This window comes from Myotis nattereri (genome assembly GCF_964212035.1).
Source record: "Myotis nattereri genome assembly, chromosome: 14".
NCBI lineage: Eukaryota > Metazoa > Chordata > Mammalia > Chiroptera > Vespertilionidae > Myotis > Myotis nattereri.
Window position 1 is genome coordinate 23,671,628 of NC_138089.1, and position 18,881 is coordinate 23,690,508.

Sequence of the window (18,881 nt, forward strand, 5' to 3'; positions counted from 1 at the left end):
TGGATTACTGCTTATATTTGGGAACCTGAGAAAATGTGGCTAAATGTACTTCTCAATGCATACTTTCTTCCTCTGTTCCTCTCTAATGATGGGAGAATTGTTTAGAATTATGAGAACCCAATCATGGCGCCACTTTGCTTTGGAGATGAATAACAGTGATGGCTCTGGCTGACTTGGTCAAAACAAAATCAAATAAATTATTTAGATAAATAGTCTTTGAAGTATTAGATTATATTGAGAAAGAATCTGTATTAAGTAACAGTTAAAGAAGATTGTTTATGTTTATTTAGCTCAAATTGGAAATAATGGGCTCAGATGTTTGGCCAGTGGTCTTCCATTGGTGGATTTTGAAAAAATGAGACAAAATCGCTACACTTAGGAATCCTGATGATAAATATTCAGGCTTCCCCACTTGGAAATATTGGATCAGTGTGTGTGTGTGTGTGTGTGTGTGTGTATTTAATATTCCTGTATAGGTCTTATGCTAAAATCAGGTTCTCAGTTTAATTTGTAAAAATTTTATCTCCTCCCAATTGTTATTGATCAGAATAGTTAACTAACAGTAAAGGCAGACAAGCAAGGCAATAGAAACAGAGGTCCTTTCAATGAGGAAATATGTCATAAATTCCGAAGTCCTGGCTGTGATGTTGGACTATCAGACTGAAGATATACTTACACAGACAATGGTTCAGGGTATGGCAACTGAAAGAAGGGAGTCAGGACTTGCTTGTAAATCCCACGATTTTAACTCAGTGCCTCATCATTAGCTCTAATTGCAAATATTCACTGGGGAGCTGGGCCATTCTTCCTTCTCACTGAAATACTCTCACTCTGAACATCTTTGACTGGGTGGCTCCGAAGTATGAATAGGCCTCATCCTGAAAGTCATGTCTAAGTTCAAATAAACAAACACACGCCAATTCAATGGTTCCACTGGCATGGCCTTGTGCTTCCAGTGTCTACTCCCACAGCACTTGTCCCATGTTAGTCTGAATTGCTGTTATTGCTTTATTGTCCGCTAGACTCTAGAGGAGACCTCGTCTGTCTCATTTACTATGGTAGTCCCACCTGCTATGTTTATAAGGGAAATATTTTGTTTATTCAGTTAGAAACTTTCTGATTAGAAAAGATATCTTAACTCTGGCTTAGTGTTATGCTGAGATTTGTACCACTCTAATAATTGCCATATTGAAGCCCTAAAAAGATGCCTAATCATTTTTGATAACCAATACTTTTATTTTTTCTTGGTTCCTTGAATCCTGCTTTGACCAAAGTAAGGCTAGAGGTTGACTTAGAAATATGAACATAAATGCCAACAGATAAGACATGATGAAGAGAAAATAATCATGTAAAGCTCAGAAGTAAAGTTCAGATACCTTCTTGCTCTGTTGATGCAAATGGCTCTCCCATTTAATGCTGAACTTTGTACTGGACAAAGCAAAAAGCATGACACATTTTTAATAAAATTGACAGTGTTCACAAGATGAAAATTAACACAAAAATTATGTTAATTTTTCAGTCAAGCACAGGATCAAGACAGTTGTTTTCTCTGTGTCTTTTATAACAGACTGAGATAGACCTGTCTATAGACAGGTTAGTGGTGGATTTTATATGGTTGTTTTTTCCGGTTGTCACTTGGTGAAAACTCAAGATATAAAATCAGAGTCCATTATGTAATGACTCTGCCAAAAAGGACAAAGTCTTTGTCACATGGGCTGAATTCCCCAGCATATATGTTTAGTTAATCTTACATTGAGATGATGCAGCTCAAAAGTAAGGATTGTATCATTGGCAGCCGTTGTGGAAATAAGCTTTTAGTACGAGGGCCTCTCCCCTGGAGGATGAGAGTAACTGTAAGGCCAGCTGCAGGAATGCAGGGGCCGGGAGGGTCCAGGAAATGTCAGGCAGATCCCTTCCTCTTCTCCTCTAAGTATTAGGGTACTTGGTGTGTGTTTATAATACATACCATTGGAACCATATCATATGTGCAGTTTGTTTAAACGAATTCCCTTATTACTTAGCAAACACCCTTGTGCCCCCCACCCTCCCCAAGAGAAAAAGAGGAAATGCATACAGAAAAGATGTGAAAATTACAATGAAAAATGGTGTGTGGTAAGTTACTCACTCAGTGTGTGTATTACTTAGGGAAAACCTGAGGTGGGAAACGTGATCTATTGTTTCATTAGTCAGTTTTGCTTTTGTGGGTCTCTCATAATGTGAGCGCCTTGCTACCGCAAAGGTGACTCTAGTATATAGAGATACATACTCAAATTCTGTGACCCCTGAAAGATCCAACTACTTCCTCTGATGTTCAGTCAAAGGAACAGCAACATAGTCAAATTCAGATGTAAAATAAAAGAAAAATGTACTCTACTGGAATTTCTGGGGATTTTAGAGAATTTTCAAGGAAATTTTAAATGTTTACATTTTCCCTTTGCCTGCTGACTATGGAACCTGACTCTCGAGAAAGATATGATCCCATGTGGATGTGTAGGAGAGGCAGTGTGTCGTAGAGATAAGCAAGCGCTGTGGCTCTCCTTTATCAAAGTCTGGTGGAACAATTCAAGACAGTGATGTCAGGGAAAAAGTTATCCTTCAACAGGGGGCCATCTGATTTGTTTGGAACATGGAGCCTGCATACAGTTTCTTTAAACTGTCTCAGAAAACCTCAGTGGTTCTTGTCTCATGTGTAGTCATGGAAGATTTAAATATACATGGAGAGATAAACAAGTCCTATGGTGTCAAGAAAGACCTGAATTTGAGTAACGGGCTCCATCACTATTGTGCTGTAAAACTTTGGGCACACTATTTAACTTTTCAAGCCTGATTCCTCACGTAGAGAATGAGAGTAATGATGCCTACTTCCTCCAGTAGTACAATAAATAAGGTCATGTACAGAGAAGCACTTAACACCCAGGGCTAGCTGATGATTAGTGCCTCACACCAGTTCCCTATAAATCAGTAGAGTTAGTGTTTGCATTTGAAGAACTTGACATTAGCTTTTATTATAACTACAAGGTTATTTACATATCAATATATATATATATATATATATATATATATATATATATATATATATATAATATCTGAGTCATTCTAACTAATAAGCTTTCATCATATAAGAAGCATAAGAAGAAAAGAAAGTGAACTATTTGCATTGTCCTATGTATGTGGGGTGTGTGTGTGTGTGAGAGAGAGAGAGAGAGAGAGAGAGAGAGAGAGAGAGAGAAAGGGGAAGAGAGGGAGAGAGAGAGAGAGGAAGAGAGAGAGAGAGAGAGGAAGAGAGAGAGAGAGAGAGAGAGAGAGAGAGAGAGAGAGAGAGAGAGAGAGATCACATAAGCTCAATGATGGTGCCTCTATGTACTGCTGGCAGGCTTGAAGGAGTTACTTCCATTCTTTCTGGACAGTGTGACTTTGAAGATTGTGATTCTTCTCCTTTATACATCTCTAAAAGTTTCAAATTTTACTTTGCACTTAAGTTCTGAAACAATGGCTGCTTGTAAAACTGTAGCTTGAAGTGTCCCCACCATGCACACAAGCCACAAGCGAGCTCTGCTTTATCAAACTCAGGCAGACGAATCCAGACGCTGATGCCAGAGAGAAGAAGCCTTCCTTCGTTGGGGGCCGTCTGCTTTGTTTGGAACATGGAGGCCCACATACAGTTTCTCTGAACTCTCAAAGGAAGCATCTCATTCTTCTCTCGTGGAACGTCATGGGCGATTTACATATGTCAGAAGGTTGCTCCTTGTTGAACTTTCAGAGAGGACTGTAACACGTTCTCTCAGAGGATGAGATTTTTGTAGAACAGTTATATTTGCATAAATTGCCCTGTTTATTTGAATGGATGCGCATGCAATATCACCAAAAGCAATTTATTGCTTAATATTGCAGAGGATGAGAGAATGTGCATCCCCAACATGCTTTAAATTCAGGTCAACGTAGTAACCTCAATAGTCTAAATTGGACATAAAGACTCGTTTTTCTAAGTGAGGGTCAAAGTAAATGCTTATGATAGCATATGGCACTAATATTTTCCAGATGTTTTGAACCAAATTGGGTTCAAGGATTATAATAGTAAGGAAATTATATATGACACTTATAGTTTGTCAGACAATTTTCAGAAGAATTCCATAAATGTTGCTTCACAAAAAAGAATGATTTGTTACTTTCATGATATCATGACACATGCCAGCTTTTCAAAGCCTGGGAGAACAAATGAAGCATCCTTTCATTATTTCCTGCCAATCACATAATAGAGTTATTTCAATTGGTCTTACAAAGTCAACTTTATCATTATTCAGATAAAACTCCAGGACTTCCTTTTATTTATCACTTTATCTTGACCTAGATTACTCTTTCCTTAAGTAAAGTCTTGACTATTAGTAACTATTTTTTAGCCTCAGTTTTTTTTAGTTAGACCTCAGGAACTAGTTGGATTTGCTCATTAAAAGATTCTCTTCTCATTAGAGAATTGTTTGCCTCTCTGTCTTCACAGATGCAATGTTCTCTTTCTTTGTGCTAAATGTCAGTCTTCCTTGCTTTGCTGTAACCTCTATGAGGTCAAGGACTTTGCCTTGTGACTGTCGTGTAGCCTAATTTTTGGCATATGGGAGGCATTCCATAAATAATTGTTAAGGGAAGGAGAGTAGAAAAATTTGTATTTTTCCCTTCACCTTTTAGAAAAAAATAATGTAAAGAAAGTACTTATAAATACTTTTTATGATAAATAATTTTGTGACGTGTGGGTCAAAATATATTCTATATCTGTTTGCTGTGGTTTGTTATAGTTGCCCTCATCCTGAATCTATCCCATTCTTGCCTCTTACTATCCCCACACAACATTAAAGCAATATGATGCAACAGGGCTGTAATTCCCAATACCACCATCTATGTTGAATTTGAAGAGTTTTCCTTATTCTTTGTCTCTGTCTATGTCATGGTGAATATTAGAGAACTATGAGACATTTTAATATCTAGGGGGAGTGTTTCTTTAATGAAGTGTCCAGTGGCCCCCGTTTATATATGTGTCTTAAATATTCCAGGGCTTAATTTCAAAACACAAAATCACAAGAATCCTCATATCATTTATCGTTAGTTGTGCTTAAAACTAAATGCTAAGTTCCTCAAGAAAAGGCATTACACTTAATTTTATTTTTTGACCCTCCGCGACTAGCACAGTATTTTAGATTTTAACCTATGCTAAGCTTGTTAGCACAACTTGAGTGTGTCCTCTGATCCCCATCAGCATTGCAGTTGCTTTACTTCTGCGCTTCATTTTGTTCACCTTGGTCTCCAAGCCTCCAGATTAGCCTCTCCAATATAGGATCCGTTTATCTGTGGCAGTAATCTTTCTAACATACAGATAAAGCCATTTTGTCATCTGTTCCTAGTTTTCCCTTCCCCAAAGGGTCAAGTGAAAGGTGTCCAGTGTGGAATGTAGGTCTTTCTGACCCAGTGTCTGCTTTCATCATCAATCTCACTCCCATACTATCCATATCCTCCTCAATCCCAACCACAAGCCCCCTACGTGCATTCTGTACCCCGCCACTGTCAACCTCCTGTGGGTGTCAGGATATTCTTTGTCTTTGCAAATGTTTTGCTTCCTGCTTGGACTGCCAGCTAACTCCCATTTATTGTATTTTTCCTAAACAACACCTTGGGAAAAGCTATCTCTGACTTAGCTTCCTTCATGGTCTAAATTTGGAGTGTGGTGGGTACATCTGTCTTTTTTTAACAGCACATTGTTAGTCCATTTCTACAAATAAATCCATGGAGAATGATCAGTTTCACACGTCTTGGTGAGAGAAAAGGCCTGCATAGCACTGTAGAGCTAAAAGGGTCAGATATTCATATTTCCTACCTCACTTGAAGCGAAGGCCCAGCCATATAACCCAGCTGTGGCTAATAATAGCTACCATAGATGGATCAAGAGCTAGGGACATGAAGAAGCAAGAACAATGGGAAACCCGCTGTGTTCAGAGCAGCAGCAGCGATGCCCATGTTTCAGGCGGCTGTGGTCTCCAGCATGAGTGGGCAGCAGTAGTACAGTCTCCGACTTCTCACGTCCAGGAGTAGCCCAGCAGTGCCCCTGGTTCTGTGGCACTTTGGGGGCTTTGGTCATGAAAGCCTAGACATCCTTTGTTTCAGCTCATTTTCCGACTCTGGTTTTCTGGTCTCCACAGTGATTCTGTGAATTATTCAGCACAATTTAAATCTATTATTCTTCTACTAAATCTAGACAAACTTAACTTAAATTGTTTGACTTTGCCCTCGTTATTATAATTGAAAGTGTCACTTATATGACTCCTGGTCCAAAACTATCATAAAAAATTTCTTTGTATTGTTGTAATCATTGTAATCTGTCTAATTATCATCTCCCATTGTAATGTATGTTGAGGACAGGTATTATGTTGTATTTATCTTTGAACACTAGACCCAGAATAATGCCTAACATATATTAGGCTCAATAAATGTACATTGATTTAAAAATAGTCTTAATAATATAGGAGGTGAAGACTCCAACGCTGTAGTTAGTACAGTGAAACTGTTGGAAGTTTTTATAATTTTGATTTTTTTTTACAGTTAATCATGCATTTGCTGTGATAAACTGACTTTAGGGAAGGAGAAATGGGTAAGAAATCTGGCAATAAGTCATATATTCATGCAATGCATATCTGAGTACTTTCTTTGTATTAGATACTCTTCCAGGGTAATAATGATAAATAATAATTATAGTAGTAACAACAAGACAAAAAAATTATCTCTGCTTTCTAAGAGTAGAAATACATAAGTGGATACAACTCCTTAGGGCATGTGGCAGGGGAAGACTAAGTAGATGTTTAGCCGAGCCTCAAAGGTAAATAGGAATTAGCAGACCAAATAGGAATTAGCAGACCAGGCTGACCTAAAAGCAGTGGTGAATGATATTTTAGGAAGAGAGCATCATGTTAAAAATGAAAATAAAATCGTTTCATGTTAATACCATGGTGTAAAGTGTTCCTACACACAACTATTGCAGGAAATGCTTTGGTTTTTGGACCTAAAACTTCTAAATCTGCCCATAACTCCTCTAGTGACTGACTTGGAGCTGGCATACCTCTTTGAGTTGCAAAGTCAAAACATATTTATTGAGAAAGATAATTTCTTTTCGTTCAGACAGTTCTCAAATGCATATTATTCCAATAGCAAAGAATGGGTTTCTTCTAGGCAATAGACTGTCATTGTTGATGTGGGACTAGACATAGATGATGACCGATGTTTTCAGTGCATGAAGAAATAGCAGAAAAACCTTTCTCAGCAATTCCTTCTCATCTCTTCTACTTACCTCCACTGGGCCTGAGCAAAATGGAAGGATGTGAAAAGATCTGAAGAGAAAGTGAGCCCCTACTTGGGAATTACCTTATGTTGCACGTACTAAGGAGAAAAGGGACATTGGGTTTCTGGAATTGAAGTTGAAGACGTAGTGAAAAGGAACATAGCGTTTAGGGATAGAGACTCGCATATCGAGAGTTCTATTGAATAATTGAATTTCTTGCTCAGTTGGGTTAGAGGAAGAACATCGTTTGTTCTGGAGTATCTTACTTTGGAAAGTAACCAGGCTTTTGTAATAATGACCTTACACCCACTGAAATGTAAAAGTAGAAGCTCTGATTTATTCTCCCTATTTGATGACACTGCATCAGCCTTCAAGTGGAGCTTTCTTTTACCAGTCTTTACAAACATATTCATTGAAAGAGACCTCTAATTTTGAATCTCATAGGTTTTGATGGATGTCAGCAAGAAAGATCAATTACAGTAGAAAAATAAAAAAGGGGGGATTAGTTAGCTTATAGAACTGGAGGGAATATATAGAACCAAAAATCCAAGCACTTTTTGGCCAGGCCTATGTTTTGGTTGTGGGAAAGTAGGACACCTTGATTTTGAGTTCCATTAAGGATGCGCAAGGTAGGAAAGAGGTATTTCCCAATTAATTTCAATGTTTTAACCAAACATTGAGATGGTCATAGTCTTAAAAAATGTTATCTCTTTGGTTGGCTCTTCCAGAGGCTTCCCAGTGTTTCACTCCACTAAACTGGTGAAGTAAAGGTGGGGAGGGGCTTTGAACTGTGCCCATACAGAAAAATGCACTAGTTACTAACACAGAGGCCAGGAGGTGAGCACTGGAATTATTGAAAAGGGTAGTTCTGAAAAATAGGCAGATGCTCCAGTCAAAGAAACTGTAATAATTGGTTGCTTACAAAATGTCTATTTCAACTCCTATCTAAATTATTTTATATTTTGAACAACCTGATATGTGTAAATGTAGCCCCTTTGATACCTGCACAGAGGGATCTGTTTTCCTTTCATTTGGCAAATGGATCCCCGCTGTTAAATCTTTCAAGACATTACAGGAAATTCTACAAAGCCCCATATCAGTTGCATTAGTGTTTGTAGGCAAATGGAAGGGCAGCAGATGATTAAATCTCTGGTAGTAATAGTAGCCATCCAAACACATTATATTGACTTTTGAAATATTTTGACCTTGTAATTTTGACCTCCAAATTTGCCTACTCCCAATTCTTCACATTTCTTGTTACACTTTTGGCTGGATGTCTTAAATAGAAAAATTAAAAAATACTGCCAATAATCACTAGATTGTGTTATTCCATTTGTGGTAATATTTTAGAGTTGACATTAACCGTCAAGCAAGCTCCTGTTTAGATAGGCATCACTGGGATGTTAACACACTTTACAATCCACAGTATTAGGGTTAGGGAAAAGCTTTCCTTTCTGAAGAACAACTTTGCCAGATAAAATATTTTTAGTTGGCATTTTTTTTCTCTTCTCACTTTAAATATATCATTCCACTCCCTCCTGGCCTCCATGATTTCTGCTGAGAAATCTGATACCCTTATAGGTGTTCCCTTGGAACTTACAAAGTTTTTTTTTTTTTATTTCTCTCACTGCCTTTAAGATTTGTCATTGATTTTTGACAGTGTTATTATAATGTGTCTTGAAGATCTCTTTAAGTTGAGTGTGTTTGATGACTTATGAGTTTCATGACATTATATATCTGAATCTCTCCTCATATTTGGGAAATTCTCAGCCATTCTTTATTTAAGTAATATTTTTTTGCCCTTTCTATAGGGTGTCCCAAAATTCATGCAAGATTTGCAATTCATTTCGATTGCAAATCTTTCGTGAACTTTGGGACACCCTCTATATCTCTTTTCTTTTTGATACTCCAATAATTCACAGATTGCTTCTTTTGATGGTATCTGTTACATTACATAGGCTTTCTTTATTCTTTATTATTCTTTCCTCTTTGTTTTCCTCTGACTGAATAATTTCAAAGTTTCTATCTTCTAATCTACAGGTTTTTTCCTTCTGCTTAATCCATTGTGCTATTGATACTCTCTATTGAATCTTTCATTTTATGCTTTAGCTTTAATCCCAAAAACATCAAGATTTGAAATTTATCCAATAAAGAATTCAAAGTGGCTATATTGAGGAAGTTCATTGAACTACAAAGCCCCCCATGAAGACAGTTCGGTGAAATCAGAAAAATAACACATGAACAAAATGAGCTGCTTAACAAAGATAGAAATAATAAGAACCAAGCATGTATTCCGAAGCTAAAGAATAAAATGAAAATTATTGTGATTATCTGGAGCTGCCTTATTTCCTTGATGTTTTTATGTTTGTTGAAGTCTTATATTGCTGTCTTTACTTTTGCAACAACAGTCACCTCCTCTAGTCATTACTAAATTTCTTTTAGAAAGAAGTATCTTCCATCAGACTTGATAGGGAGTCTGAGTCTTTCTCAGTCCTTATATGAATATGTCTGTTCTGTGCTTCTTGCTCTCTCTGTCAGAATTCTTAAACTTCTATGTCTTTTTTTTAATCCTTTAATGCCAGAAGTCTCCTTTTTGCTTTCCCAAGGGTGGAGCTAATGGAGTTTGTGATTTCTCCCTGGCCCATAGATTCATGTTGGCTTTCTGTGCATGTTTATTAGATGTCATGCTTGCCACTAAGCATGCACAGAAAGCTATTCACAGGCTGGGGATTGGCGGGGCGGGGGGGGGGGAGGTGTGTGTGTGTGGGTGAGGCACCTAAATCACTGAGGGTACCCATGAGCTAGTTGAGGGGATCAGTGGGCAAGGTGTCCACCATAGGTGGGCTTCTTGATAAAGTCTGTGATGTAATTAGTAGACTCTGCATTCCTTTAATGCATTCTGAGAGTCCTATATGCCTCTGTCCCAGACTCTCTTACACCAGACATAGATCTATGACTCAGAAATGTGAATGGAATGAGATAGAGCTGGGCTCTTAGGTAATGTCCCATAGAGGTGGGAAGGCCTGCCCCTTACTTCCAAGCTTTCACTTTCTTCCCAGGAGAAATCACAGGCCAGAGAGGTGATGCTTGCTAATTGTTCCTCTTACCCTCTCTCATGTGTCCAAACACTAGCTCTAATGATGTACTTGAACTTCTCCACTGGAATATTGAACTTCCACAAGGGCTCTCTGTCTATGGATGATTATCTAAGTAGTGTTCTCTGGCTCATTGGTCACAGCTAAGAGGGGTTGTATCTAATACACTGGCCACTCTAGCGTCCATGCATACTAGTATTACTGGAGACATGGGTGGGTAAGATTCCTCCTGAGTCCTTTGGTGAATGACGCTGGATCTCATAGCTCCCACAAAAGTCCCTTTTCTGTGGATTAATACCAAATTGTTGTTATTGAGTGGGGGATGTGATAAGAGATGTCTTATTTAGCCATGTTGATGATATCACTATTCCCCACTGTATTTTTAAAGAATAGAATATGTATTTTACTTAATTGGAAGAAGTAGGAGAAGCATATTTTGTAATTAAAATATATATGTTAACCAAGTAATTGCCTGTTTAAAGATTTGGATTGAAACAGCTACAGTATATTTTACTATTGTTCTATATGTTTTGCTAGGTAAGTATAAGACATTTAACCGAATGGCAACACTCTATCCTAAACATTTCTAAACTTATAAATAAAATATCTTATTGAGAAGATAGAAGAACAGACAGAAGGTGCTGGTTGGAGATAAACCGTTAATGGTGAAAAGACTAGAATAGAGCCAAGATCATGGATACTAAGAATGAAGTGGAAGGCCGTGGGACAGAGAATAATCAAGAGATGAGAGTTTCTCCTTATAAACTTCTTTTTTGCAAGGTTTTTTTGTTTGTTTGAATTACAATAGTTTCCTTAATGTTATTGAACAAAAAACAAGTTTTCATTTCTTTATACAGGGTGAACTGAAGTTCAACTGTAGCCTATGTTCTCTGAAAAATTTCACTCAGCCTTAGATTATTGCGTTCATACTAGAATAATGGCTTTGGGTGGCAATCTGCATCAATCACATAAGACACTTCTAACAAGCTGTCTGATTCCCAGTTTGAATGGTACTTGGCTAATAACTATTATTTGCTACCTGCCTTGTGTCCTTTCCTTTTAATGGGGAAACTCATTCTTATATCTAGTATATGAAAACATAAAAACTTGTTACAGTTGAGTGTGTATATAAAACAACTTCAGCCTTGAAGTCAGCCTCCAAAGTATAAAATGCATGGATTAGTACACAATGAAATGATGAGACCATAATGTTTATACCATGACCTTGTCTTATGCCCTGGAAAAGCAAAATTGTTACCATGAGTTATGATAGGAGAATTTCTAATTATTTTGGTAGTTGTTTTTAATCATTTTTTTTATTTGTTTAGTCATTATTAGATCTTCAAATTATTGGCTAAAAAATTTAAGAATTGTCAAAAAGGGAAAAAAAGTTTAAACATTAACCAACTATAGGAGTTTAAGAAAAAATAAAGTTATTTGTAAGGTTATGAGGCAACTCAAAGAATTAAAGGCCAGACCAAGGATCTAAGCTTGGAGAAGACAACAATAACAACAACAAGAACAAGGCTACTCCAGTACTCTCCTAACCCAGGAAGCAGGAGATGAAGAACTGACTCTTCAGGGTACCACCCACAGGATGAATCAGCTCCAACTCCAGTAAGACCTTTAGTTCTAAAGCACCCAGGGCTCTGCCATTGATCATGTGCCCATCCCTTGGAAGATGGTTGACAGTTCTACCAGTTTTTGGAACTATTGTAAACATCTAAGATAAATATCAGATCTTAATATCCAAAAAGTAGTAGGAATAACTGGTGCTGGTGACAAATGTGTATTACCATAAAGGTGATATAGTCGATTTTCTTCTTTATCTTGTAATGTTTTTCCATGTACATTTAGAGAAAAGGAAGAATTAATAGCAATGCAAAATATTCTAGCTGAAGCAATTCTCATATATTTCTGAAATAAGAGCATTTTTCTTTTTCCTTTAGACAGATCATCAAAGAAACCATTATAAACACTTGAAGACAATTCTTTAAGCCACTGGCTTGCTAAAGAGACAGGGAATGTGATTTTCCTAGCTTTACATCTGTGATAGCATTCATTAAGAATCAGATTTCAATCATCAGGTGATCCAATTAGCTCTACCTTCCCCCGTGATTGAGATATGTGGAATGAGAGTTGGGGGTGGGGTATTTATCATCACTACTGGAAAATTCCACAGTGTCTGAGCACTCATTCTAATGATAGAGGGTCAAGTGGACCATTTTATATAAGAATGGCTGTTGTTCATTTGTGCTGAGCAATTTGAAAAAATAAATGCTAGTTCATTTTTTTTTTTTTTTTTACAATTTCAGAATTCCTCTAAATTGAACTCTGCAATAGTGAGTTTTGGATAATGAGAGTAAACAAATTTTCTTTGAAATGTAGAAGTGGCAGTAGACAGGCCTTGTTCCTGAGTTCTTTCCTGCAGGGACATGAGCTTAATGATATTCTGTATTTAAACCCAGGGGAAAGGAGGCTCTTTGAGAAAGAAAATGACAGAGACCCATTGCATGCTGGGACAGTGATGAGAAGCTTCTGGCTATTTTCCAGGGAGCCTAATAAAACACTTTTAAAAAACCACATGGGAGATCATTGCAGACAGAAAACTTTCTAGTAAAACCAGAAAATGCTAACTTCATGAAGGAGTAGTATTTAACACATATATTCACTTTTTTAAGATGTAAAAAGTTATAAGCATGTGAAGTATAGAACTGAAATGTGAATACTTAGATGTGTGTTATTCTGTTATGGACAAGTAGGCTAACACTGAGAAAGACGATTGAGGACCCTTCATTCTGCTTTAAATATATTTTCCTTTCTCTCAGCTTCGGTTGGACCGCCTGGTGAGTTTTCTTTGTCCTATATTTTTCTTGGAAAAGCCAGTCTCCAAACTGCTCAGCACAAACACCAAACTTTGCTCCCCATTAGGCTTTTACTCAACTAGTTTCCTCTGCCTGGATTATTCCTTCCAAAGCCCAGTTGCCTGCAAACCCTCTCAGTGAAACTTCTCCAATATGATCTTGTGTCTTCATCGTCACTCCTGTGTATTGTTTCTGACACTATATATGCGTATGCATATATCTGGGGGATTACTTATTTTGTCACAGTTATGACATGAAAGAGTATGAGCTCCTTAAAGGCAGCTACAGATATTAAAAATGGTGAAGGGGAACTGAAAATTCTTGGGCATTTCCCTCAGTCCAGGGGCTGGCCAGAGCTTATAACACAGCCCCATGGAACATTAAACACTAAATAAACATTTGTTTACATAGTGAAATTCTGGCCTCTAAAATCCAGAAATCAATTTGCCCTTTTCATTTAAATTATTCTTTAACTCTTACCTCTCCAGAGAGGCTTTCATTGCACTCTGTGTCATACTAGGGACAAACCTCCTTGGCAATCTGATGGAGAAACATCCCTCATTTCTTAAGGTTGGTTTAGTTGCAAGTTCATGATGGGTTAGGAAATTTAGACAATGATAACACTAGGTTTAAGACTGTAAGATTAGTGCTTTTCTTTTCTTCATTGCTGTTGACTTTGTTAAAGCAAGACCTAATCTAATTGAAGCTTAAACTAATTCTGCCCATAGATTAAAGGGTTTGTTTTAAGCATTTAATACATTATATAGATTTCATATATTTTTTATTATTGAAAAAGATTAAAATGACAATTGATACATACTTGGAAATAAAAAATTAAAGACAAGTTGATTCTATTGAGTTGGGAAATCAAAAATGAGTATTTTTTCCTAAATTAAGAAGACCCATGTGAACATGAGAATCAATAAACCACTAAGTTTAAGGTGAAATACGTTTCCCATAGGGCAGGACTATTACCTGTTCAAGATCAACTTCCTCTTTTTTTTTTTTTTGCATCATTCAAGGTCTGAATAGATTCATCAGAGGCTTGAACAGGGTAATACCAACTCCCTTTTTCTTATTTTCCTCCAAAGTGAATTAGATCAGTCTGAGAGAAAGGTTATCTTCATTCTAGCTTTTTGAAGGAGGATGAGATTGCCACCAGGAGATGGGCAAATATTCAATATCCAGCACCCATTCTGCCTTCTTTCCCTCTCTTCCTTTCTTCTTTCCCCTTTTCATCCCCTCCTCCCAAATCCATAGAACACCTGAATATTCCTATTTCATAATGGCTAAGAGCATGCTTGAAACTCAGATGCACCTAGGCTTAAAACCCAGCTCTGACCATTATAGAAATGTCTGAGTCACTTATCCTCATGAAGATGCTATTTCCTTGTTTATAAAACAGATATAATACTAGTTTCTTCCTTAAGAGGCTTTTGCATGAAAGAATGAGATAATCCAATACATAGAATTGCTTACCATGGTACCCATCATAAATACTTGATAAATGTTAGCTGCTATAATAGTTATTACCCTGATGATAATCATAATAATTAAAAGAATAACAACCTTTCTTTTTTATTACTTCTAATTTTAATTTATTTAACAAAAATCTATTGAATATCTACTGGTTTTCAAGCATTATTCTGGATGCCAAGAGTAAACAAGATAGATCTATACCTTTCCTGTACATTTTGGAGAGATACGCATTTGATAAAGAAATAGCCATATAATGTTGGAGATTATCAGTGGAAAACAAAGACAAATTCCTTTCTTTATTCTTTTTTCTCATGCATCTTTATTTTCATGAACCTCTAACTGAAATTCAGAATTTCTTGGTTACAAATGTATATAGTTAGTCATAGTATTAAGAGAAGTTCTGGTGACTTAGTAACCAATAACATTTACAGATATTTTCATACCACAGTGCAGCAGTTGCAAATTGTACAAAATCACAACTTTGAAATTATGAGAGTTATTTGATCCAACAATGAATTTTGTGAAAGTCCTTTAATTTTTGATGCTTACATTATAGTGGGGACCTAGATGGCTTAAAACAGGGTGAATGGGGGCGAGATGATGACAAATGCTTAGTTATATTTTCAAGGTGAAACCAGTAGTACTTGCTTATTACTTGGCTATGCAGTTAGAGGGACATTCAATATGATTCAGACACTTTTGTTCTGAGCAACTAATTGGATTGTTATGATTCTTACAGAAGTGTGACGAACAGGTTTGGGGTGTGGAGTAGAAATTAAGAACCCTAGTTTGTTCTTATGAAGTTTTTTTAAAATATATTTTATTGTTTTTTTTCTTTTTTTATTGTTTTATTGCTTAAAGTATTACAAAGAGTATTACATATGTCTCCTTTTTTCCCCGCCCTTGACAATCCCCTGGCCTCCCCTACCCCCCAGTGTCTTAGCGTTCTTAGGAAGTTTGAAATGCCTGCAACATACCAGCAACATATGAAGATGCTATTTCCTTGTTTATAAAACAGATATAATATGAGTTTCTTCCTTAAGAGGCTTTTGCGTAAAAGAATGAGATAGTCCAATACACAGAATTGCTTACCTGCAACATATGTAGAAAAGCTGAGTGGACATTTAGATATACTAATGTAGAATTAAGCGGAGAGGTCCATGATGGTGATCTAACTTCGAGGAATCATGAGTGGATGGGCGGTTATAATGCTATGAGATGGGATGTAATCACTTTAACAGAGCAAAGGCTGTAGGACTGAGCCAATGGGATATCTAGAAGTCCAAAATTGGAAATGGATTCAGCCAGATGATTAAGAAGTGCCTGAAGAGGTACAAAGAAAACCAGGAAGTGTTGTGTCCTAGAAATGAATTTCAAAACGTGTTTTAAGAAGCAAGGATTATGAACTGAAAAGTAAGATGAGGACTAAGAATTGATAATTAGATTTAGCAACATAGAGATAATCAAAGGCTTTGAAAGATGTTTTGATGGAGTGGTGAGGTCAAAACTTGAATAGAGTAATTTCAAAAAAGAATGGAAGGAGAGAGATTAGACAAAGTGAGCAGAAAACTTAACGGGAGTGGCAGAAGCAGAGAAACATCTATCTGTCAGAGCTGGAGGCATTTTCAGAGATTTCATTTTTGTACATTGACATTCTATTCTATTACTCCCATGTTTCTTCTTCCTACTCTTCTAATTCCTTTCCCTCCTTTTACCCCTATTCTTCCTCATTCTTTTTTCTCATCTTTCTTTCCCATACTGCTGCTGCTCTGAACTATCCCTGGCTAAGGATGCAAATATGAAGCCACCCAGGCCTGTGTAGGTCCAGACCACATGAATAGTATAACAAGACATACTGCGCTAGGACAGGCTCACAGAGGTGTAAGCAGAGGTGGGCAGATAGATTCCCCAAACATTGCAGTGGGGGGCGGGGGTGGGGGTGGGGAGAGGTTGTCTCTACGTCGAGGAAAGCTTGTTTCCTGATCCTACTGGAAACGTAAAGTAATATTGCTCTGAGAGTAAGCTTGTTCTTTTTCTTGAAGAAACAATACAAAACACAAAAAAAGGGATTGTCTTTCCATTTATTTACTCACCAACTATTTAGTGACTGTACTCTGTGCTTATAAATTGTTAGAATTTCTGATTAGTCAGTGGTAAAGAGTTGCTGTATGCATGGCATGGCGTTTATATTAATAAGTAAAGATCATATACGATGAGCAAATAAAGGCAATTAAGGGGAAAGCATGAAAGGTGTGTGTGCTGGGTGTTACTTAGGATGCTTGGATAAGCACTCTGAGGAGGAGATATCTGACAGAGATGAATGAAGTGAGGCACTGGGCCATGCAGTGATTTGGGAGAGATTATTCTGGGTAAAGGGAGCAGCAATGTTTAAAGAGCCTGAGGTAGGAATGTTTTATAATCTTCAAAGGATCTCAATATGTCAATAATTTAGTTGAGATCATGGCAACTATGCTGTTCTTGAAAAAGTTTATTTGATTCCTTTTTAAGATGTTTATCAAATCTTTGAAACAAAAGGCTAATTCCCGGGACACCAGTATAATCTCCCTTCCACAGCACAAGTCATCTTGGCAGCTTCCCTATCAGAAGGCTTCCTCACAGCCCAAGTGGTAACCATTCATCTGGCTACCTCTGAGAACACCCCACTTCACTTTTTACCAGAAAACAAAATCTCAATCTAGACTCAAAATGAGTTTCCTTGTTCCTCTGGACACTTGTGAAAATGAAGAAACAAAGAATACCAAATCTTTCTCTCAAAGCTTCATTTTTATAGCCAGTTATCACTCACACCCCAAGCCATCTTTCTTACCTAATTCTGTCTCCAGTATCTATCTTAATGGAGCCACATTTCACCTCTCCCTTTCAAGTGCCATTAATTGCTAGACCATATCCTCTTCTACTGATGTTGTTCTAGGAATCAGACAGAATTATCTGGTTATAAGCAACAGAGTTAAACTGTAACTAATTTAAATATGTAAAAATGTATTGAGATCAACAGGGCTGAAGTAGCTGATAAGCACCTGAAAGTTTTAGTCACCCACTTCTTACTGACCCTATTATTGGAATGAGTAAATTCGAATATATCTTCAGTCCTTGTAATACTTGCCTCCATGGAAAATTTTGGAGAGAGGTCCCAGTTGGGCCCACTGGGTTCCTTGCCCACCACTAGGTGCTAGCAGTGTAATGAGAACAAGCTGGGAAATAAAAGCAAAGCAAAGTAAGAAGAAGGAGTCTCGAGGAGCCATGTTATTTTCACAGTGGGAAGACGGCATCTGTACTGACTGCCCCACCAACACTACCCACTTTATCATACACATTCCAGGCTGAATTAGAGATGCGGAATGAATCCTGCACTTGGGAGACTGAGGTAGCATTTCCCAGGTTTCTAGGTTTCCATTCTCTCCACTGTCCTCCTCATCCCTGACTCTGCTATCTAATGAACCACCCACGACCCATCCCAACATTTCTTGCTTAGGCAGCTGCAATTGACTCCAGAATTAAGTGGACTGACTGTACAGGCAATCATAACCTAGATTTGCTCATAATCGGCCGATTTCTGGCTCCCTGGTGGTACTGTGTATGACAGAGAAGAAACAATTAGAGCTAAAAAATTAAACGGGGTAATTTAGAATCAAATGCTATGGCAACTCACTCTACTGCTTGACTATATCAGTCTGTTTCAATGTATATTTTCAGTTGGACAGTGCTTGGTTTACATTTTTGGTTCAAAATTCCATATTCTTTTCTATAATAATGGACCACCAGAGAAGAAAATCTTTCACTATTATAAAGTAACTTTGGAATTGAATTGTAACTGAATTATTTCAAAATAGTATACCTAGTAAATTCAGTAGCTATATAGCTTGCCAAAATACAAGGACTTAAATTCTTGTGACTATTACATCAGGGAAAAAATGTTTGTTACCACAAGTCTCTTCAGAAGAACTTACTTAAAAATGCTTATTAAAAACACTTATGTTAATGATAAATTCCTTTAAAGCTCTATCTGTTTAAAATTTCAATTGAGCCATCTAGTTTTCCAAATGTACATTCTAAAACTAACATTTGTGTTATTTATTTGGCATTGCAATTAATTTTTCTCACTGAATT

General features: G+C 37.1%; 1 protein-coding gene across 3 annotated transcripts in view; it reads left to right on the forward strand.

The window, feature by feature from the left end:
• Window positions 1–18,881, forward strand: part of GRM7 (glutamate metabotropic receptor 7) — a 743,749-nt gene that overhangs the window by 249,390 nt on the left and 475,478 nt on the right. The gene's annotated exons all lie outside the window — the stretch shown is intronic.